The following is a 14,752-nucleotide window of genomic DNA, read 5'->3' on the forward strand; positions in this document are numbered from 1 at the left end:
CAAATGAGGGAAGATGTTGCAGACATTAGTGAGAGAGTGATAGAGCATGACCCTTGGTGGGAGGTGGGTGCAGTTGCAGAGATAGAGTGAAGGCAAGTTGTTGGAATGAAGGTGGTGGCACTAATGCTGGTGGAGTGAGGAAAATCATTGACCTTCTTCCCACTGACTGAACTAACCCAGGTGTCAACCTCAGACCAGCCTCAGACCAGGCTGGCATAACCTGTTGTGGTGACTCCACTGCTGGTCCAGGAGGAAGAAGTCAAGCTTGTGCACCATCTTTAAAACTCACATGGGTACAAGGGATGCCAATGAATTCTGGGATATCTGATCGGATGTGAATTCTTCTGGGAAAAGCAGGTGGTGAGTTGGGGGCCCGGATCAGAAGAGGTATTTAATAATGATCTCAATCACAGAACAGTCAAGTCCATATTGAAACAATCCTACAGAGTACCTACTAGCAATATGTTGAGATAATGCAAGTTCCAGTGTCTCTACTATATATATAACACTATCAACTAGTGCCTACATTTGTTCAGAAGTAACTTTATCTCCCACTGAATTTCACTAGATGGTTTTTTTCACATTATTAACACCTGGTTTTAACTCATAAAACCATAAGTAATTTACCAAGTCCTTTTACACCTCAATGTCTATATTCATTCTATCCAAATAAGCAAGTTTGGAGTCATAAAAAAAGAAAAAAGAAATCATTTTTCTAGTACTGTTCTTAACAAGTTTTTTTTTCTCACCCAAAGCTGAAAAGCTACAAAACCTTAAAGTTTTGAGTCTTCAGTCGAGACAACCACTCATCCACACTGACTTTGCATCACCGACTGCAATTGGAGTAAAGGGATAGCCCAAGTTGAATATTTTAGTCACAGAATAATGCATTGCACTATTAAGACCACCCACCATGGGTGATCTGATTGTTAATAAGTATCACACTTCACTATTGCAGGAAGTGCATTTCTAATGAATAAAATGCAGTGAACAATCTTTCAGTAGTTCTACACATGCCACATTATTTGGTCTGACATTTTTATGTCTAGTCATCATTCTAGAATTTCATTTTTCAGAGGAGAATTTTCCCTGGATAAGGCTGTTTATGTGTTTAAATTAATAGAGAATTGTCAGGCAAAATTCTTATGTTTTCAAGACAAATGACTATCTATTTGTTGAATATAGTTGATTAAGTTTCAGGCCAATTGATTGATTGAATGAAAACGCAGACTTTTACAATAAAACAAAGAATTGTGAATGCTGGAGATCTGAAACAAAAACAAAAATTGCTGGAGAAACTCAGCAGGTCTGGCAGCATCTGTAGAGAGAAAACAGAGTTAATGTTTCGAGTATGGTGACTCTTCTATGTCAGCTGGCCATTGGTCTTAGAAAGGAGGCAAGTTTTGATGACTGATCACACACATATAACTTTAAATCTTGTAAATCAATATGTAAATCAGAAAGACAAAGCATTGAGAATTATATTTTTAGAAGAATATTGGCAAACCAGCATTACACTGCAATGAGACAAGTCACCACCAGAGGGAGATAGTTGAACCTTCTGCGTATGGACATGACTGTTCCACGTGTGTTAAAGCCTTTGGATATTGGTTAACAATGACTAATACCTTTGCCAAGTTCAAACCACAAATGCTTTTATCCCCTTTTTGTCCATTAATTATCTTAAATCCTAGTTAAGAAGTTTCAATGTAATTGAAAATATATGTAATCTCCAGAAACAATAATAAAATTTAACAAATCAACAGGTAGCAGTGTTTCTCCATCAGGAGTTGGTCACCGCTCCAGATTTCACAACTTTAATTCATTTCCAATGTTGGGATTTTGAGAACAAGTCTTTCCCAATGTTGGATTTGGAACTATATACCACTTCCACTTTCTTTTTCCCTTTTGCATGTAATCATAATTAAAATACTAACTGCCAATTGAACAGCAAGAGAAGCTTTTCATTGGTGAACATTTTCGATCACCTGGCAATGCTGTGTCTATGGGCAATCTATTAAGGAGCCTTCTGTTCAAACAGGGGCGCTGTAATCACTGCCTGGACACTCCATTGCTCGAGAGTGCCCTTTTCTCTAGAGAGATGAGTGACAAGGAAATAATCCACCCCATGGGTTCAGTGATGATACTCCACACATTGACAAGGAAAAGCAGGAACTGTTTATTGCAGGTATGCCCAGAATCGGACATGGAACAGGTCTTATCAGCCAGAACTGTTTATGGAATTGTATACATTATATACAGGACAGGGGGTGACTTCCACATGACCTTCTTAAGAGAAGTCCTTCTTACATTGTCCTGATGTCACTGGTGATGACACTATTGGTTATCATATTGATAGCTGTCCTTTTTTGTCACAATGCTCTTTCCTGAACATTGCAAATGACAGCTCTCCTAGCAAGCCAAAGCAGGCTGGACAGAGTGGCTGAGGATGTGAGTAACCAATGAATGTGACTCCAATGCCGGTAACAGGTCAACAACCTGCTCTAGTATATAAGATTACTTTTAGATTTTTTTTTAGATTAGATTACTTAGATTAGATTAGATTACTTACAGTGTGGAAACAGGCCCTTCGGCCCAACAAGTCCACACCGACCCGCCGAAGCGCAACCCACCCATACCCCTATATTTACCCCTTACCTAACACTACAGGCAATTTAGCATGGTCAATTCACCTAACCTGCACATATTTGTGACTGTGGGAGGAAACCGGAGCACCCGGAGGAAACCCACGCAGACACGGGGAGAATGTGCAAACTCCACACAGTCAGTCGCCTGAGGCGGGAATTGACCCGGGTCTCGGGCGCTGTGAGGCAGCAGTGCTAACCACTGTGCCACCGTGCTGCCCACAGTGTTGCATCTTCAGTAGGGGTCTCTTGCCTTGTCAATAATGTATGGATGTGAGTTGATAGCTACACCAGAAGTGCGATCATGTGACAATTGAGGTCAAAGCATTTGGTAGATTGACTTTTGTTTACATTTAGCTGTAATGTGTGAATGAGAGGTCAGTATGTATGATGGAAATAAAAGAATTAGACATTATTTATGCTGTTGTTTGCCATGCCAGACAAGCATACCATCATACCAGGGGAGATAGACACACAGGAGAAGTTCCAGACCTGAGGCTCTGTACAGCTACTGAGGCGAAGGTGATGGAGAATATTGGCAGGTGCTTGATCTGACAGAGAGAGCAGGGCTAGGCCAGCCAGGAGTAAAGCAGAAAAAGCTACCATCTTCTGCGTATGCCACACACTAGTTACGTGCGTTCATGGAGTGAAACATTTTATGAATTATAAATGTTGCTGGTTGTTGCCAGGGAGCTTTATAGTCACATAAGCGCAAACAATCACACCTTAGAAACTTAGTAGTAATATTAAATGTAACCTGTCTGTCTCCATCAATGGTGAAGTCAATACAGTCATTGGCACAAAGGAATAAGGCATCAGTCATCTCTGAAGTGCTCTTGCCCGAAACATCGGTTTTCCTGCTCCTCGGATGCTGCCTGACCTGCTGTGCTTTTCCAGCACCACACTCTCGACTCTAACCTCCAGCATCTGCAGGCCTCACTTTCGCCATCTTCACTGATGCCTACTTTGGATGTCTGCATCCAGACCAGCCTCCCACTCTGGCACTGCCAATGGTTAGCCTTGAAGCTTCTGTGTCTACACAGAGAGACCTCTCCTTGTTCACACCCCCTACTCCTGAAATGATAAAATATCAGATAAATGAGACCAACTGTTATGACCGTAATTGTACTGCAAAGGACAGACATGACTGCTAGAATAGGTTTGTTCCTATACATTTACCTCATTATTAGAAAGTCTCTTCAGTCTCTTAAATTGTCAGTTGTGTGTACCCCAAACTCCTTTAACAACTTCAATTGGGCTAATAAGTGGAAAAATCATGGCACAAATTATATGTCAAACTCATTCCTGTACATTCTATCCTCCTCCTGTCACCTCTCCATCACCCCTGACCCAGCCAGCATAATCTTTCTACTCCCTTGTTACTTTTAAATCTCCCCTCTGTTTCTGGTCTCATTACCATTTCCCTCCAAATTTCCCTCTCCTGCCTATACCCATGACCATCACAATACTCACTCTGACCCTGAAGCCTCTGTTACCATCCTCACTGTGCTTACCTGCTCCCATCACTTACCCCATGAGACTTTCTAATACTCAACCTGACCAAGTACAACTTCCCCCTTTGACTATGACTGTTCCCTCTGCCAACATCAATTTGATCCTCAGGACCCCATTATTTATAGCAATGATTCTGTGCTTTGAGCCCTTTGTCTTACTTTTAATTCAGCCTTGAACCACCCACCCATACCTCCAATATTCAGAACACTAGGTACTACCCCTGAGCACCACCCCTCAGTGCACCCTGCTTTCCCTCCCCCTGCTACGTCCACCCTCCCTTCCCTCCCAACAGCTCTCTGTACCTGAACACCAGCCTTTCAACACCCATCATCTCTAACCACATTCCAGGGGTAAAACTTTATGAAAAGCTGTTCCATATTAATGAATTTTTACAGAATGCAAAATGCATTCCATACGAACTGGCCACAGGTGGATGTGAGGCTCTGTGAACACGCTGTGGTGGACTTACCTCTATCTCTCAGCCAAACTGGGAAACCAAAATTTCCCATCTTCTTTAGCCTTGATGGCACATTTCCTGTCCATATGGGCTCCACAACATCACTCTCTATAGAGTGGTACTTTCTCGATTTTAATCCTGGAAATGGTGGGAATATTGAGGGTGAGGAAACTATTGGAATCAATGGTGGGTTTTGCCAAGGCTGTTTAACCCAAACCCAAAACGTTAACTCTGTATCTCTCCACAGTGGCAGTAAGTATTAGCGTTCTTCATTTTTTTTGAGTTTTTATTTCCGATTTGCAGCCATCTGAAGTATTTTTCTCCTGAAGGCCCTTTAACAAAGTGGTGGCATTGTCATTCTGGCTTCAGCTTGCCTGACCAATTGAGGAGAGTGGATGGATTTTGGAATTTCATTATTAATTGAAAAATGTTTATTTAGAGGGACTTCAGAAAGAAGTGTTGATGAAAGCAAGACGTGGCCCAGTCTCTGAAAGGGTTAGGAGACAGGTCCTCTTCCCTGAAGATGGGAGGAAGAGACCAACCAGAGAGTTGAGACTGTGAGCAGTAGGAGTGGGATGTCCAGGATTCTGTTCAATACTGCACAGGGTTAGAGGAAATCAAAGCAAATGATCACTGTTGGAGATTTAGAAATAAACCCTGGAAGTACTGCAGAAATTACGCAGGCTGGTAGCGTCTGTACAGAAAGAGTCCAGTCTGACGCTTTTTTAAAACTCAGAGGTTTAAGGCCTTCATTAAGACTGGACACTGCGGGGAAAAGGAGGAGGTGGATCCAGCCAGTTAACTCGCTGAGCAGGCTGTCATTTAGCAGAATGCCTCATCACCAGAACCAAACAAGCACTAATACATAGCTTAAAATTAAAGCAAAGTACTACAAATGCTGGAAATCTGAAATAAAAACAGGAAGTGCTGGAGAAACTCAGCAGGTCTGGCAGCATCTGTGGAGAGAGAAACAGAGTTAATACTTCAAATCCAGAATTATTCTTCCACAGAACTCAGAAGGGTTACAGTGTAACGCCTTTCAGCCATAGCGTGCAAAGGGTATGCAAATTGTAGAATGCGTCAGGTTTGATCCTGGCACAGTATGTGCATTGTGATCATTCAGAGTACTGCAATTACATTGAGGCACCTCATGGCAGAACATCACATGTGGAGAAAAGTTTATTTCTTTGTATTTTCTGTCATTTTAATTTGCAATAGTTTGACCTCAGGCCATATGCATGACATGGAACGAATATTGCAAATCATTTTGAGGCACTTAGGAGTGGGGCACCCCACCTACATGGTGCACTGCACAAACGCAGTAAAGATCTTCAATCTCCTCTTCCACCCAGAAGAACATGGGCAACAGATGCATGTGAACCCCATCTGCATGTTCTCCTCGAAAGCTGCACGCCATCCTGACTTGAAAATATATCACCGTTCCTTCAGTGATACTGAGGCAAAATCCTGAAACTTCCTCCCTAACAGGATTGTGGGTCTACCGCCAGCACATGGACTGCATGAAAGGCAACTCAACATCACCTTCCCAAAGGTAACTAAGGCCAGGTGATAAAGGCTGGCCAAGCCAGCAAAGCTCACATACCTTTAATGAATAAAAAAATTGTAATCTTAATAAATATTTTTCTATCTGACCATTGGAGACTTAAAAAATATTGCAAAACATTTCAGGAATACATCAAGGCGAGTTAAACAAGTTTGTTAAAAACCTAAATGTTTCAATACATCTCTACCCCCACCTTCTCACCACATCCTTCAATACTAGCACCTTCAGAAACACATCTACTCGATGCCTAACTGTAGATGGGTTAACTTAGCTTAATATTTGTTTCGCAATATCTTGCAGAGATAATGTAGAACATGCTGTAATTTCTGAATAAAATGAAACCAGATTATGTGGAACCCTATCCCTGTCACGAAGAATGCAGAAAGCAACTTTCGCACTTTTGCCATAAACTCAGAACATTAAAAGCTGTCTGGATTCTTCTTCATGCAGTCCCAGATACGTCCCGACCCAATAACAAAATCTTAGAACTGTACAGCCTCTTTAATGTGGGAAAAATTCCCATAGGATTTCATAGGAGCAATTATCAAACAAAATTGACATGGGACCTCAAAGAGACATTAGGACAGGCAACCAAACGATAGGTCAAAGAGGTTAAAGAAGCAGCACAAAGGAGGACAGGGAAGAAGAATAACAGTTAGGTTTATGGACAGAATTCCAGAACCCGGGCAGTTGAAGGGACAGGTACTAATTGCCATAATTATGTTGGTCTCATGGTTTAGAATGTATCTTTTAGGGTGAGAATTAAAGTGTTAAATATGAGATAAATGAAAATTTGGTAAACAGTTCAGAATGTTTATCCAGTTTGGTCAGCAGAAGGAGGAGTAAAGCCATTAAAACAGCCAATGCCTTACATTTACCTGGAGAGCTGGCTGGAGACAGAAGTCTGAGAAGAACTACTCTGGCCTCTTAGAAATGCACACTGTTCAGATGGATCCAAGAGTTAAGGTTTCATTTTGAAGCTAAAAGTGAATTAATAACAAATCTATCAAATATCTCAACTAATCTCTATCGCTGTAGAAATGTGTAAATGAGGGTAGGACCTTGGGAGAGAGAGCAGTTAATAACGTAGACAGTGTCATTGAGTCACACAGTGCAGCCACAGGCCCTTCGGTCCAATCAGTCCTTGCCAAACATAATCCCAATATAAACAGGTCTCACCTGCCTGCCCTGGCCCATATCCCCCCCACACCTTTCCTATTCATGTACTTACACAAATGTCTTTTAAATGTTGTTATTGTGCCTGTATCCACCACTTCCTCAGGAAGTTCATTCCACATGCGAACCACCCTCTCTCTAAAAAATTTGCCATTCATGTTTTTTTTAATCTCTCTCTTCTCACCTTAAAAATATGCCCCTGACTCTTGAGATTCCCCCATCCTAGGGAAAAGGCACTTACCATTGACCCTATTTAAACCCTCATGATTTTATAACCTCTATAAACCTCAACCTCCTAAGCCCCAATAAGAAAAGTCCTAGACTATCTAGCCTTTCTTTACAACTCAAATCTTCCATACTCAACAATATCCTGGTAAATCTCCTGTGAACTCTTTCCATAATATCTTTCCTATAACTGGGCAACCAGAACTGGACACAGTTCTGGACACAGGAGAGGCCTCACCAAAGTCCTGTACAACCTGAACACAACTTCCCATCTCCTATATTCAAAGCACTGAGCAATGAAGACAAGCTCGCTAAATGCCTTTTTAACGATAAGTGACGCAAACTTAAAAGAATTATGCACCAGAGCCCCATGGCCCTCTATTCTATAACACGACCCAAGGTCCTACCATTAAATGTATCAAACTGCAATACCTCTCATTCATCCAATTTGAATTCAATCTGCCGTTTTTCAGTCCATCGACCTAGTTGATTCTCAACGTTACTGATAGGGGCATAAAATACAAGAATCTGGAACTGAGTTTGAATGTCTACAAGATGCTGTTAGACCTCAGCTGGAATATTGTATACAGTTATGGGTGTCACATTACAGGAGAGATGTGAATGTATTGGAGAGAGTGCAAATGTGATTCACAAGAATGGTTCCATAAATTTTTCCCCGGGTACAACAGAGTGTTACAAGGGGACATAAATTTAAGGTGAAGGGTGGAAGGTATAGAGGAGATGTCAGGGGTAGGTTCTTTACCCAGAGAGTGGTGGGGCATGGAATGCACTGCCTGTGGGAGTGGCAGAGTCAGAATCATTGGCGAACTTTAAGTGGCACTTGGATAGGTACATGGATGGGTGCTTAAGCTAGGACAAATGTTCGGCACAACATCGTGGGCCGAAGGGCCTGTTCTGTGCTGTATTGTTCTATGTTCTAAATGCGAATCTTCAATTATGAAGATGGATTGAAGAAGTTGGGACTCCTCTCCTTAGAGAGAGGAAGTCTGAGAGGGAATTTGATAAAGGTTTTCAAAAACATGAGTGACTGGACAGAATAGATATGGAAAAGCTGCTCCCAGTTAGATGATAATAGAATGAGAGGGCAAAGAGTTAAAGTGATGTGCAAATGAAGCAAGTGTGATCTGAGAAAAAAACTTCTTCACACAACACATTGTTAGGAAATGGACAGTATTTCCTGGAAATGTGGTGGAGACAGGTTCAATTGACACATTTATGAGGATGATTATTTGGAGAGAAATGGTTTGTAAGGATATGGGGAAAAGGCAGCAGATTGGCACTAGATAATAGAAGTGGTGTAGACACGATTGGCAGAACGGCCTCTTCTGTGATTCTGTCATTGAAAGGCTTTCAAACAGTTGAGTGGCCCTGAGAGAACACAATTCAGAATCAGTGAACAGATTATTACCAGACAAGTACCATTTGATAGCTTCGTCAATGACACTTTGCTGCTGTTTAAGAGTAGGATGTTGGCGAAGTAATTAGCCAGATTAGATTGATCCTGCGTTTTGTGGGTAGGATATACCTGGGCAATTTTCCACATTATTAAATAGATGCCAGTGCTGAAGTTGGAGTGGAACAGCTTAGCAAAGGGTACCATATCTAGTGCCTTCAGTTTCTTGATATCAGTTGTCAAGTCAAGCAAAAACAATGGATAAGGATTTCAGCAGCACCTAACAGACAATGTTATCCCACAACATATCTCCACAGAAGGAAGGATGTGTTGATTCCTTGCAGATATTGGGAATATGCTTCATTTAGTCCACAGCTGCACAGGTAAAGTGACTCATCCCAACTCTACAGGATGAGAGTCCAACACAAAAACATTGTGAGAATGAACATAATTACTCCTGTGCACTCATGTTCCCACTGTGTCCTTTCTTACGCATTTTAAATACCATAAATCTCTATAACTATGACACCAGTGGTCTTCTGCAACTGGTGTATTCAGAAATGATATTATGATTTCTACCATACAATGTCAAGTACTGTCCAAGACTTTTCATGTGGCACAGTGGCTCAGTGGTTAGCACATTCTCCCCGTGTCTACATGGGTTTCCTCCCACAGTCCAAAGACATGCAGTTAGGTGAATTGGTCATGCTAAATTGCCCAGTGTTCAGGGATGTGTAGGTTAGGTGCATTAGTCAGGGGTAAATATAGGATAATAGGGTAGCGAAATGGGTCTGGGTGGGTTACTCTTTGAAAGGTCAGTGTGGACTTGTTGGGCCGAAGGGCCTGTTTCCACACTGTTGGGATTCTGTGATCACTTAATATGTGAGCCTATTTCCTTATTTTGATTGGTAAACCTTCTTGCATTATTATAGAAATGTTTTTCTCCTTACCTACTTCAATTATCATTTTTCATATTGGCAAAAATCTTTAGTGAAACAAAAAACTGAATAGAAATTAGGAGGAAAAGGGAATAAATAATGAAAACAGTATAGATCTCAGAATCTGGAAGTGGTACAAGAGGAAATATAATGATCTCATAAAGATTTTTAAGATTAGTGAATGCATCTTCAAGTGCCATATCCTTCCAATGCACCATTAGCCTCACACACTGCTCCATTCACATCTCTCTATTTACTTACTCACCAACATGGGGTAACATGTTAAAGGTGTCTCACTTCACATTCATAGTCCTGTCTCACCCTCAATAACTGCAAGCCTCACACCCACATTTGTCAGTTTGCACACAATGGCAGCTGGTTAAATATGACCAAAACACATTTCCCTCACAAAGTCCCTTCACTCATGCAGAACTAGATGGCACATGCCACAGAAAGTAACTTCTAACCAGACCCGAACCTTCTAAATTCAATTTATTTTTGTTTGTTTGGACTATACAGGTTTATTTTTAGACTATGTGAAAGCATTAAAGGCATTAAATTGCTGGAAATGTTTTGGATTAGAGAACATTTACCAAGGGATAAGAGAACCCATGTGGTTTCTTAGAAATGAGGTCAACAGTTTAATGTGAGCTGTGATCAACCTGCTAGCAGTGGATGTGATCTATATGGACTTCAGTAAGGCGTTCGACAAGGTTCCCCATGGGACACTGATTAGTAAGGTTAAATCTCATGGAATACAGGGAGAACTAGCCATTTGGATACAGAACTGGCTCAAAGCTAGAAGACTGGAGGCCTGTGACCAGTGGAGTGCCACAAGGATCAGTGCTGGGCCCCCTACTTTTTGTCATTTACATAAATAATTTGGATGCGAGCATAAGAGGTACAGTCAGTAAGTTTGCAGATGACACCAAAATTGGAGGTGTAGTAGACAGCAAAGAGGGTTACCTCAGATTACAACAAGATCTGCACCAGATGGGCCAATGGGCTGAGAAGCGGCAAATGGAGTTTAATTCAGGTAAATGTGAGGTGCTGCATTTTGGGAAAGCAAATCTTAGCAGGACTTACCATTAAGTGTATAAGGTCCTAGGGAAAGGATGTTGCCAGGGTTGGAGGATCTGAGCTACCGGGAGAGGCTGAACAGGCTGGGGCTGTTTTCCCTGGAATGTCGGAGGCTGTAAACCTTATAGAGGTTTACAAAATTATGACGGGCATGGATAGGATAAATAGGCAAAGTCTTTTCCCTGGGGTCGTGGAGTCCAGAACTAGAGGGCATAGGTTTAGGGTGAGAGGGGAAAAATACAAAAGAGACCTAAGGGCTAACTTTTTCACGCAGAGGGTGGTACGTGTATGGAATGAGCTGCCAGAGGATGTGGTGGAGGCTGATACAATTGCAACATTTAAGAGGCATTTGGATGGGTATATGAATAGGAAGGGTTTGGAGGGATATGGGCCGGGTGCTGGCAGGTGGGACTAGATTGGGTTGGGATATCTGGTCAGTAGGGACGGGTTGGACCGAAGGGTCTGTTTCCAGGCTGTACATCTCTATATAAACAGACAGTTTATATAGACTCTAATAAACAGACAGTTAGGTGGCTTTAGGAAAGCAAGCAAGCAAAGCTTTTTGAGAGCTAAGAGAGGAAGGGTGTACTGCCCCTAATTGCTGGAAAGGTTGGCACTGGAAAAAGGCCCTTGTGCAGGTGGCTGCCTAACAACTTTTTCTGGTCTTGATTTCGGTTCCCAAAACCCAAAGAGTCAGAAGGAATGAAACCTCCAAAGCTTGCTGTGAAAATTGCAAGTCACACTCTCCCTGGATCGTTTGGTGTTTTGGGGGAACCTGATAATTCAACATCTCTGTATTTTGCCTACCTTGTCAATTCGGAGAAGCTGAACTATGATCGCCAAAGTCTTGCAACCAGCCTGATTTCAATCCAAGCTCAAATTTCATTATAAGATCTTCCACTGATCTATTTAATAATTTAATAAGAAACCGAGTGGACAGTGAGAGTTCATCAAATTCTCTTTTTTTCAGCCATTGGCCAGCAAAGGTGTTTCTTTTCGTGCCCTATTCCAAAATATCATTTCTACAATGCCTTTAATGCTGTCTTAAAATTTTTATATTGGGATTAAGAGGTTCTTTATTACAGTTTAAATGTTAACCAGTTTTGCCATTTGTGTTTAGAAACATGTTCTGTTTTATAACAAACAGATAAATTTTGACTCATTAAAAAAATTTGGTGAGAATCTGTATCCAATTAACAAAAGGGAAACAATTGGCCATTTTGGTGATTGAATCAAGACAGTTGTAGAAATAGTGCAATTTATGACAATCCCAGTTGGAACAATTCATGAGGAAGAATTCATAGTCTATGATGAATAATTTGCGAAAATTATTTGAAATGTTGAGTGAAGGGCTCTCGACATGAAATCAAAACGTTATATTTTTCTACCAAGTCCCAGCCATCAAGGTGAGGATTCCGGATGTGAAAGTCTGAGCTGGTACCTGGCAACTCCCACACATTTCTTTCTCCTCCATCCCTGCATCTTGGACACCCATCACCAATGTCTGCTGGCACCACCCACACACAGCCCATGTCAGTGAACGTTGGCTTTCAACATGCATAACCTAATGCAGTTAATAAGTGTGGCAGTGGAAAGCACAGCCGGTCAGGCAGCATCCAAGGAGCAAGAGAGTCGCTAAGTCAAGCATAAGTCCTTCATCAAGAAGGTGTGGGTGGCGAGTGGGGGGTCAAGGATGCTGAGAGATAAATGGGAGGGGTGTGGGACTGGGCAGAAGGTAGCTGGGGATGCCATAGGTAGTTGAAGGTGGGGAATGATGGTGATAGGTTGGAGTGGAGGGTGGAGAGGATAGGTGGGAAGGAAGATGGACAGGTCAATAGGATGGATCTGGGATAAGGTGGGGAGGAGGAGGGATGAAGAAACTGGTGGAATCAACATTGATTCCATGTGGTTAGAGGGTCCCAAGGTGGACGATGAAGTGTTCTTCCTCCAGGCATTGGGTGGCTAGTATTTGGTGGTGGTGGTGGAGGCCCAGGACTTGCACGTCCATGACAGAGAATGGGAGGAGAGTTGAAGTGTTCAGCCACAGGGTGGTGAAGTTGATTGGTGTGTGTGTCCCAGAGATATTCTCTGAAATGTTCTGCAAGTTGGCGTCCTATATCCCTGGTGTAGAGGAGACCACATCGAGAGCAACGGATACAGTAGTTGAGGTGTTTGGAGGTGCAGGAAAATCTCTGTCGCATACGGAAGGATCCTTTGGAACCTTGGATGGAGGTGAGTGGGGAGGTGCAGGTGCACCTCTTGTGGTGGCAAGGGAAGGTGCTGGGAGTGGAAGGTGGGTTGATGGGGGACATGGACCTAACGAGGGAATTGCAGAAGGAATGTCTATGTGGAATGCTGAAGAGGGTGGGGAGGAAGATATATCTCTGATGGTGGGGTCTGACTGTAGGTAGCAGAAATGGCAGAGGATGCTATTAAAAAATAGTCACCACCTTGGGACCTTCCGACACGGGGTCAATGTTGATTTCACTAGTTTCCCCATCTCCCCTCCCCCACCTTATCCCAGATCCAACCCTCCTGAACCATCTTACCTGTCCATCTTCCTTCCCACTTACCTGCTCCAACCTCTTCTCTGACCTATCACCATCACCTGGTAGCTTCATCTACCCTGTCACACTCCTAGCTACCTTCCCCCCAGCCCCACCCACTTCCCATTTATTTCTCAGCCTCCTTGACTCCCCCCCCACATTCCTGATGAAGAGCCTATGCTCAAAACATCGATTCTCCTGCTCCTCAGATGCTGTCTGACCTGCTGTGTTTTTCCAGTGTCACACTTCTCAACTCTGGTCTCCAGCATCTGCAGAGCTCACTTTCTCCTAAACCTATTGCAGTTTCATGACACATCTCTAAACCACTTATTGTCATTGCGTTTTGCAATGAACTGTTGAACGAGCCTTGACAATTTGCTGCAATACATCTTCTGGATATACCTTGGCTGCTGCACTGCATGACAGGGATGGAGAAAGTAAATGTTCAAAGGAGTGGATGGGTTTTCAACCATGTGAGTTGCTTCATCCCAAACGGTGTCAAGCTTCTAGACTGCTGTTAGAGTTGTACTCATCCCATGTGTACACAGAATGCTTCATGAATTAGCCGGCCTGATAAAGCATCTGCTGTCACCAGGGAGCATCAATGATTCTGGCTCAACACGACACTGAGCTTTGCAAAAGGTATGAAACCTACTCAGTCCAGTACATATCTGCTGTCCTTTTACTCAGGATGACAGCATTCATGATCCAACTACAGCCGATTTCCTGGAAAATGATTGGGTTAAAATGCAGGGATTGGAGAAGGTATAGACAGGCCTTATAGTCATTGGCTTGGGAATGCTATTGCACAGGATGGGGGTTAGAGATTGTGTGGGAACATCATATGCCTCCAAAGCAGTACTGGTGAGATCAGCTGTTAATTTGGAGTGGTCTGGGCTGTGGTTGGATTGAGGGGATTGCAAGAGTTTACCTTCAACTTTTTGCTTAAGTGGTATTTAGAGTAATTTATTTTCCCCCTCAGGCAGAAGCAATCTAACTACCACAGAAGCAACTAAAGCTACTGAAGGGACCAGAAGTATATTGCCCTTATTTGTAGGTAGATTAATACCTATTTCAGATGTGGGTAAAGGATATTTCTTGATTGTCTTTTACCAAGATGATGTCCTCAGTTAACTAATCGGAAATTCCATCTCTGTTTTGAATTCTTTTGTGACTGTGCATTATCTAAATA

The sequence above is a fragment of the Chiloscyllium plagiosum genome, chromosome 16 (assembly GCF_004010195.1).
Source record: "Chiloscyllium plagiosum isolate BGI_BamShark_2017 chromosome 16, ASM401019v2, whole genome shotgun sequence".
Classification (NCBI taxonomy): domain Eukaryota; kingdom Metazoa; phylum Chordata; class Chondrichthyes; order Orectolobiformes; family Hemiscylliidae; genus Chiloscyllium; species Chiloscyllium plagiosum.